Below are 10,000 nucleotides of genomic sequence, written 5' to 3'. Positions count from 1 at the left end.
TTGAGAAAATGGAAGGAATGGATGGCACGGGCGAAAGGGACTACTTAGTACGAACAATCCAGTCTGAGGGACATATGGTGATAATTGCAGTAATGTACAACCCACCACAGAACTGCAGGAGGCCAAGAGAAGAATACGATGAGAGCAACAGAGCAATGATCGACACACTAGCCGAGGTAGCCAGGAGAGCACACATGGGGGGAGCAAAGTTACTAGTTATGGGTGATTTCAATCACAAGGGGATTGACTGGGAAAATCTGGAGCCCCATGGGGGTCCCGAAACATGGAGAGCCAAGATGATGGATGTGGTACTGGAAAACCTCATGCATCAACATGTTAGAGACACTACCAGAGAGAGAGGAGAGGATGAACCAGCTAGACTGGACCTTGTATTCACCTTGAGTTGTTCGGACATCGAGGATATCATGTATGAAAGGCCCCTGGGAGCTAGTGATCATGTGGTTCTGTGCTTCGACTACATAGTTGAGCTCCAAGTGGAGAGAGTAGCAGGAATAGGGTGGGAAAAACCAAACTACAAAAGGGGGAAGTACTCAGGCATGAGGAACTTCCTTCAAGACATTCAGTGGGAGAGGGAACTGACAGGAAAACCAGTACAAGAAATGATGGACTATGTGGCAACAAAAGGCAAGGAGGCAGAGGAGAGGTTTGTTCCCAAGGGAAACAGAAATAATGGGAAGAACAGAACGAGTCCTTGGTTCACCCAAAGGTGTAGGGAGGCAAAAGCTAGGTGTACTAGAGAATGGAAAAGGTACAGAAGACAGAGAACTCAGGAAAATAAAGAAATCAGCCGAGGAGCCAGAAACGAATATGCACAGATAAGAAGGGAGGCTCAGAGACAATATGAAAATGACATAGCATCAAAAGTAAAGACTGACCCGAAGCTGTTGTACAGCCACATCAGGAGGAAAACAACAGTCAAGGACCAGGTAATCAGATTGAGGAAGGGTGATGGGGAATTCACAAGAAACGACCAAGAGGTATGTCAGGAGCTCAACACAAGATTTAAAGAGGTATTTACATTGGAGACCAGTAGGACTCCAGGAAATCTGAACAGGGAAGGCACACCAGCAAGTGCTGGATGACGTACATATAACCAAGGAGGAGGTGAAGAAGCTGCTATGCGAACTTGACACCTCAAAGGCGGTGGGACCAGACAACATCTCTCCATGGGTCCTTGAAGAGGGAGCAGAGATATTGTGTGAGCCATTAACAAAGATCTTCAACACATCATTTGAAACTGGGCAACTCCCTGAGGTATGGAAAATGGCAAATGTAGTCCCAATTTTTAAAATGGGAGACAGAGATGAGGCACGAAACTACAGACCTGTATCACTAACGTGTATAGTATGCAAGGTCATGGAGAAGATCATCAGGAGGAGAGTGGTGGGGCACCTGGAAAGAAACAAGTGTATAATTGACAACCAGCACGGTTTCAGGGAAGGAAAATCCTGTGTCACAAACCTACTAGAGTTTTATGACAAGGTGACAGAAGTAAGACAAGAGAGAGAGGGTTGGATCGACTGCATATTTTTGGACTGCAAGAAGGCCTTCGACACAGTTCCTCACAAGAGGTTACTGCAAAAGCTAGAGGATCAGGCACACATAACAGGAAAGGCACTGCAATGGATCAGAGAATATCTGACAGGGAGGCAACAACGAGTCATGGTACGCGACGAGGTGTCAGAGTGGGCGCCTGTGACAAGCGGGGTTCCACAGGGGTCAGTCCTAGGACATGTGCTGTTCTTGGTATATGTGAACGACATAACGGAAGGGATAGACTCAGAAGTGTCCTTGTTTGCAGATGATGCGAAGTTAAGAAGAATCAAATCGGATGAGGATCAGGCTGGACTACAAAGAGACCTGGACAGGCTACAAGCCTGGTCCATTAACTGGCTCCTTGAATTTAACCCTGCCAAATGCAAAGTCATGAAGATTGGGGAAGGGTAAAGAAGACCGCAGACACAGTATAGTTTAGATGGCCAAAGACTGCAAACTTCACTCAAGGAAAAAGATCTGGGGGTGAGTATAACACCGAGCATATCTCCTGAGGCGCACATCAATCAGATAACTTCTGCAGCATATGGGCGCCTGGCAAACCTACGGATAGCGTTCCGGTACCTCAGTAAGGATTCGTTTAAGACTCTGTATATCATTTACGTCAGGCCCATACTGGAGTATGCAGCACCAGTTTGGAATCCACACCTAGTCAAGCACGTCAAGAAATTAGAGAAGGTGCAAAGGTTTGCAACAAGACTAGTCCCAGAGCTACGGGGATTGTCCTACGAAGAAAGGTTGAGGGAAATCGGCCTGACGACACTGGAGGACAGGAGGGTCAGGGGAGACATGATAACGACATATAAAATACTGCACGGAATAGACAAGGTGGACAAAGACGGGATGTTCCAGAGAAGGGACACAGACACAAGAGGTCACAATTGGAAGTTGAAGACTCAGATGAATCAAAGGGATGTTAGGAAGTATTTCTTCAGTCATAGAGTAGTCAGGCCGTGGAATAGCCTAGAAAGTGACGTAGTGGAGGCGGGAACCATACATAGTTTTAAGGCGAGGTATGATAGAGCTCATGAGGCAGGGAGAGAGAGGACCTAGTAGCAATCAGCGAAGAGGCGGGGCCAGGAGCTGTGACTCGACCCCTGCAACCACAAATAGGTGAGTACAAATAGGTGAGTACACACACACATACATACACAAATCCTGTGTCACAAACCTTCTGGAGTTTTATGATAAAATAACAGAAGTAAGACAAGAGAGAGAGGGGTGGGTTGATTGCATCTTCTTGGACTGCAAGAAGGCCTTTGACACAGTTCCTCACAAGAGATTAGTGCAGAAGCTAGAGCATCAGGCGCATATAACAGGAAGGGCACTGCAATGGATCAGAGAATACCTGACAGGGAGGCAACAACGAGTCATGGTACGTAATGATGTATCACAGTGGGCACCTGTGACGAGCGGGGTCCCACAGGGGTCGGTCCTAGGACCAGTGCTATTTTTGGTATATGTGAACGACATGACGGAAGGGTTAGACTCAGAAGTGTCCCTGTTTGCAGATGATGTGAAGTTAATGAGGAGAATTAAATCTGATGAGGACCAGGCAGGACTTCAAAGAGACCTGGACAGACTGGACACCTGGTCCAGCAAATGGCTTCTCGAATTTAATCCTGCCAAATGCAAAGTCATGAAGATAGGGGAAGGGCACAGAAGACCACAGACAGAGTATAGGCTAGGTGGCCAAAGACTGCAAACCTCACTCAAGGAGAAAGATCTTGGGGTGAGTATAACACCGAGCATGTCTCCGGAAGCACACATCAATCAGATAACTGCTGCAGCATATGGGCGCCTGGCAAACCTGAGAACAGCATTCCGACACCTTAGTAAGGAATCATTCAAGACACTGTACACCGTGTATGTCAGGCCCATACTGGAGTATGCAGCACCTGTTTGGAACACAAATGAGTCAGAGAGATAGTAGGAAGTATTTCTTCAGTCATAGAGTTGTAAGGCAGTGGAATAGCCTAGAAAATGACGTAGTGGAGGCAGGAACCATACACAGTTTTAAGACGAGGTTTGATAAAGCTCATGGAGCGGGGAGAGAGAGGGTCTAGTAGCAACCGGTGAAGAGGCGGGGCCAGGAGCTAGGACTCGACCCCTGCAACCACAAATAGGTGAGTACAAATAGGTGAGTACACACACACACACACACACACACACACGCACACACGCATACACGCACACACACACACACACACACACAACACGCACACACACACACACAACACGCACACACACACACACACAACACGCACACACACACACAACACGCACACACACACACACATATATACACACACACACACACACACACACACACACACACACACACACACATAGCCAGACTCACACATACACTCCCCCTCTCCCCCACCGGCATCTCACTCCTTCCCCTGATCTCTCCCCTCCCTCTTTCACCCTCCCATTCCCCCACATCTCCCTCCTTCCCCCTCTCCCTCTCCCACTCACCCACTTGCTTCTCCCTCCTTTCCACTCCTCTCCCACATACCCACAGTTCCTCCTCTACCCCCCCCCCCACACTCTGACATACACAATACTAACCTAACACACAGAATTACATAGGTTTCCCACTCTGAGGCAATCAGGATAAAACAAAAATGGGTTGCCAGAGAGCAACAAGAAAAACCAAGGGACAGGAGGAGGAAACTGCAAAGGAAGAATGGGCAGCAGAGCTCACAAAAAGGGAACATAAATGGGAAAAGAAATTAGAAGAACTTAGCATGAGAATGGAAGAGAGGATCGTAATGGAAAGCAGGAAGTGGGAGGTGCAAGTCAAAGCAGCAGAGGCCAGGATACAGAGTTTAGAAGAGGAACTGAAAAATCTGAAACAGCCTAAAGAACTAAAGAACATTTTGGGATTGACAACAGAGACTGCTACCTCAGTCACAAATAAGGGGACTGTAGGGAAAGAAGGAGCAAAACTGCATGTAGAAGCTCAATCAGTGGAGACTGTAGTAAATGAAAGAGCTAATATATGTGGAGGCCGTAACAGACCATAGCAGAGCCCAGGGAAAGCCAAGAAGGGAAAATGACAGGCCACTGACCCCAAGTACAGTAGCTAGTGAAACTGATGAAAGGAAAGCTGCAATTGAGGAAACCAAATTGAATGAGGGGATACACAGGGATATGCAGTGGGAGAATGAAAGGGTGAGGTCAGTCTTTGTGTATGGGCTCCAGGAAGTTGAAGGGGAAACATATGAAGAAAGAAAACAAGGGGAAAAAAAAAGCAATTGAATCCATCATGAAAGCAATAGGAGAAGACGACATGACCCAGCTGGAAAATTTTCAGAGAATAGGGGGGTTTGTAAAACAAAGAACCCGGCCAGTGAAAGTGACCTTTAAGGCAGAATCGACTCGGAACAGGATCCTGCAGGAGAAAGCACGATTAAGGGACATGTCGGCATACAGGAAGGTGAATCTCGACCGCGACAGAACACAAGAAGAAAGGCGGAAACTGAGAGAGATGGTACAAAGGCGAAAGGAGGAAAGAGAGGGGATGGAGAAGACAGACAGGAGATCCCAGACACAGGAAGATCAAATACAGCCTCCCTCACAACTTCCTATAGAAGCCTCCCAACCAGGTCAACCCCAGTGCAACCAAACATTCTAAACCAAAACACCCATGCCACATCCACTGCCCCCACCCACTACATTACAAACTCCACCCCCACAGCAACCACCCATAGTTCCTTATCAGGTCTCCCACTTCCCCAACCCCAATACACCTCCCAGACCACAGTCTTAGAAAAGAATTTGAAGGTGTGGTATACAAATGCAGATGGAATAACAAATAAGTATGAGGAGTGGCACGAAAGAATCAAGGAGACATCCCCAGACATAATAGCACTCACAGAAACAAAACTCACCAGAATAATAACAGATTCAATCTTTCCATCCGGATATCAAATCCTCAGGAAAGACAGAGGGAGGAGAGGGGGAGGAGGAGTTGCACTGCTCATTAAAAACCAGTGGGGTTTTGAGAAAATGGAAGGAATGGGTGGCACGGGCGAAAGGGACTACTTAGTACGAACAATCCAGTCTGAGGGACATAAGGTGATAATTGCAGTAATGTACAACCCACCACAGAACTGCAGGAGGCCAAGAGAAGAATACGATGAGAGCAACAGAGCAATGATCGACACACTAGCCGAGGTAGCCAGGAGAGCACACATGGGGGGAGCAAAGTTACTAGTTATGGGTGATTTCAATCACAAGGGGATTGACTGGGAAAATCTGGAGCCCCATGGGGGTCCCGAAACATGGAGAGCCAAGATGATGGATGTGGTACTGGAAAACCTCATGCATCAACATGTTAGAGACACTACCAGAGAGAGAGGAGAGGATGAACCAGCTAGACTGGACCTTGTATTCACCTTGAGTTGTTCGGACATCGAGGATATCATGTATGAAAGGCCCCTGGGAGCTAGTGATCATGTGGTTCTGTGCTTCGACTACATAGTTGAGCTCCAAGTGGAAAGAGTAGCAGGAATAGGGTGAGAAAAACCAAACTACAAAAGGGGGAACTACCCAGGCATGAGGAACTTCCTTCAAGACATTCAGTGGGAGAGGGAACTGACAGGAAAACCAGTACAAGAAATGATGGACTATGTGGCAACAAAATGCAAGGAGGCAGAGGAGAGGTTTGTTCCCAAGGGAAACAGAAATAATGGGAAGAACAGAACGAGTCCTTGGTTCACCCAAAGGTGTAGGGAGGCAAAAACTAGGTGTACTAGAGAATGGAAAAGGTACAGAAGACAGAGAACTCAGGAAAATAAAGAGATTAGCCGAAAAGCCAGAAACGAATATGCACAGATAAGAAGGGAGGCTCAGCGACAATATGAAAATGACATAGCATCAAAAGTCAAGACTGACCCGAAGCTGTTGTACAGCCACATCAGGAGGAAAACAGCAGTCAAGGACCAGGTAATCAGACTGAGGAAGGGTGATGGGGAATTCACAAGAAACGACCAAGAGGTATGTCAGGAGCTCAACACGAGATTTAAAGAAGTATTTACAGTGGAAACCAGTAGGACTCCAGGAAATCAGAACAGGGGGCACACCAGCAAGTGCTGGATGAAATACATATAACCAAGGAGGAGGTGAAGAAGCTGCTATGCGAACTTGACACCTCAAAGGCGGTGGGACCAGACAACATCTCTCCGTGGGTCCTTGAAGAGGGAGCAGAGATATTGTGTGTACCATAAACAACGATCTTCAACACATCATTTGAAACTGGGCAACTCCCCGAGGTATGGAAGATGGCAAATGTAGTCCCAATTTTTAAAAAGGGAGACAGACATGAGGCACTAAACTATAGACCTGTATCACTAACGTGTATAGTATGCAAGGTCATGGAGAAGATCATCAAGAGGAGAGTGGTGGGGCACCTGGAAAGAAACAAGTGCATAATTGACAACCAGCACGGTTTCAGGGAAGGAAAATCCTGTGTCACAAACCTACTAGAGTTTTATGACAAGGTGACAGAAGTAAGACAAGAGAGAGAGGGGTGGATCGACTGTATTTTTTTGGACTGCAAGAAGGCCTTCGACACAGTTCCTCACAAGAGGTTACTGCAAAAGCTAGAGGATCAGGCACACATAACAGGAAAGGCACTGCAATGGATCAGAGAATACCTGACAGGGAGGCAACAACGAGTCATGGTACGTGACGAGGTGTCAGAGTGGGCGCCTGTGACAAGTGGGGTTCCACAGGGGTCAGTCCTAGGACCTGTGCTGTTCTTGGTATATGTGAACGACATAACGGAAGGGATAGACTCAGAAGTGTCCTTGTTTGCAGATGATGTGAAGTTAATGAGAAGAATCAAATCGGATGAGGATCAGGCAGGAGTACAAAGAGACCTAGACAGGCTACAAGCCTGGTCCAGTAACTGGCTCCTTGAGTTTAACCCTTCCAAATGCAAAGTCATGAAGATTGGGGAAGAGCAAAGAAGACCGCAGACACAATATAGTTTAGATGGCCAAAGACTGCAAACTTCACTCAAGGAAAAAGATCTGGGGGTGAGTATAACACCGAGCATATCTCCTGAGGCGCACATCAATCGGATAACTGCTGCAGCATACGGGCGCCTGGCAAACCTACGGATAGCGTTCCGATACCTCAGCAAGGATTCGTTCAAGACTCTGTATACCATTTACGTCAGGCCCATACTGGAGTATACAGCACCAGTTTGGAATCCACACCTAGTCAAGCACGTCAAGAAATTAGAGAAGGTGCAAAGGTTTGCAACAAGACTAGTCACAGAGCTACGGGGATTGTCCTACGAAGAAAGGTTGAGGGAAATCGGCCTGACGACACTGGAGGCCAGGAGGGTCAGGGGAGACATGATAACGACATATAAAATACTGCGCGGAATAGACAAGGTGGACAAAGAGGGGATGTTCCAGAGATGGGACACAGAAACGAGAGGTCACAATTGGAAGTTGAAGACTCAGATGAATCAAAGGGATGTTAGAAAGTATTTCTTCAGCCATAGAGTGGTCAGGCCGTGGAATGGCCTAGAAAGTGAAGTAGTGGAGGCGGGAACCATACATAGTTTTAAGACGAGGTATGATAAAGCTAATGGGGCAGGAAGAGAGAGGACCTAGTAGCAATCAGTGAAGAGGCGGGGCCAGGAGCTATGACTCGATCCCTGCAACCACAAATAGGTGAGTACAAATAGGTGAGCGCACACACACCTAACTGGACAGGTCCGTGCGTGAGAGAGAGAGATAGAGAAAAGGGTCCACTGAACGAAATTCCCTATTCGTTATTACACGTCTGTGGCTACAGTAGCAGAGTTGAGCTCGTGTTGTTCGTTTTTATTATTCACAGTATGGAAGTGTTTTCAAGTTTGGTGGAGTTGTAGCACTTACTGCTTCTACTCAGTCATTCACTGGCCTACTCACCTCTAGTAAATCTTGTTGATTCCTGGGCTCAACGCTCTAACGGCACAGGCCGAATCAGGCCTACTACTTGTTGGTTTGATCAATCAGGCTGTTGAAGGTGTCAATGCGCAATCCACCGGTACGCAATCCAAATGTACGCAGTCCAGCGTTACGCAGTCCAACAGTACGCAATCCGAAGGTAAGCAATCCAACATAGGTATCAAACAAGGAACTGACTTGAGGAACCTGTGTAGTTCTCCCTTAAAGACAGTTGTACTCACCCATTTATGGTGGTAGGGTTCGATTCACAGCTCTTGCCCCCACTTCTTCGCTAATCGCTACTAGATCTACTCCCTCTCTGCTCCAAGAGTTTTATCGTACCTCTTCCTAAAGCTATGTATGGATTCTCCCTCCACTACATCACATTTCAGATTGTTTCACTTCCTGACAACTCTGTGACTGAAGAAAGGCATGTATTTGTGTGTGCGTACTCACCTAGTTGATGTTGCAGGGGTCGAGTCCAAGCTCCTGGCCCCGCCTCTTCACTGGTCGCTACTAGGTCACTCCCCATGAACCGTGAGCTTTATCATACCTCTGCTTAAAGCTATGTATGGATCCTGCCTCCACTACATCGCTTCCCAAACTATTCCACTTCCTGACTACTCTGTGGCTGAAGAAATACTTTCTAACATCCCTGTGATTCATCTGTGTCTTCAACTTCCAACTGCGTCCCCTTGTGGCTGTGTCCCATCTCTGGAACATCCTGTCTTTATTCACCTTCTCAATTCCTCTCAGTATTTTGTAAGTCGTTATCATGTCCCCCCTATCTCTCCTGTCCAGTGTCGTCAGGTTGATTTCCCTTAACCTCTCCTCGTAAGACATACCTCTTAGCTCTGGGACTAGTCTTGTTGCAAACCTTTGCACTTTCTCTAGTTTCTTTACGTGCTTGGCTAGGTGTGGGTTCCAAACTGGTGCCGCATACTCCAATATGGGCCTAACGTACACGGTGTACAGGGTCCTGAACGATTCCTTATTAAGATGTCGGAATGCTGTTCTGAGGTTTGCCAGGCGCCCATATGCTGCAGCAGTTATTTGGTTGATGTGCGCTTCAGGAGATGTGCCTGGTGTTATACTCACCCCAAGATCTTTTTCCTTGAGTGAGGTTTGTAGTCTGTGTGTGTGTATGTGTGTGTGTGTGTGTGTGTGTGTGTGTGTGTGTGTGTGTGTGTGTGTATGTGTGTGTGTGTGTGTGTGTACTCACCTAGTTGACTCACCTAGTTGAGGTTGCGGGGGTCGAGTCCGAGCTCCTGGCCCCGCCTCTTCACTGATCGCTACTAGGTATGTGTGTGTGTGTGAGTGTGTATGTGTGAGTGTGTATGTGTGAGTGTGTATGTGTGTGTGTGTGTGTGTGTGTGTGTGTGTGTGTGTGTGTGTGTTTCTAGGGGTGAGCTACAACACACGGTTTCTTTTCTCATTTTAAATAAAGAAAAAAGTCCCCCTTTTCAAAT

The sequence above is a fragment of the Cherax quadricarinatus genome, chromosome 4 (assembly GCF_038502225.1).
Source record: "Cherax quadricarinatus isolate ZL_2023a chromosome 4, ASM3850222v1, whole genome shotgun sequence".
NCBI lineage: Eukaryota > Metazoa > Arthropoda > Malacostraca > Decapoda > Parastacidae > Cherax > Cherax quadricarinatus.
This window is presented reverse-complemented; position numbering follows the sequence as displayed.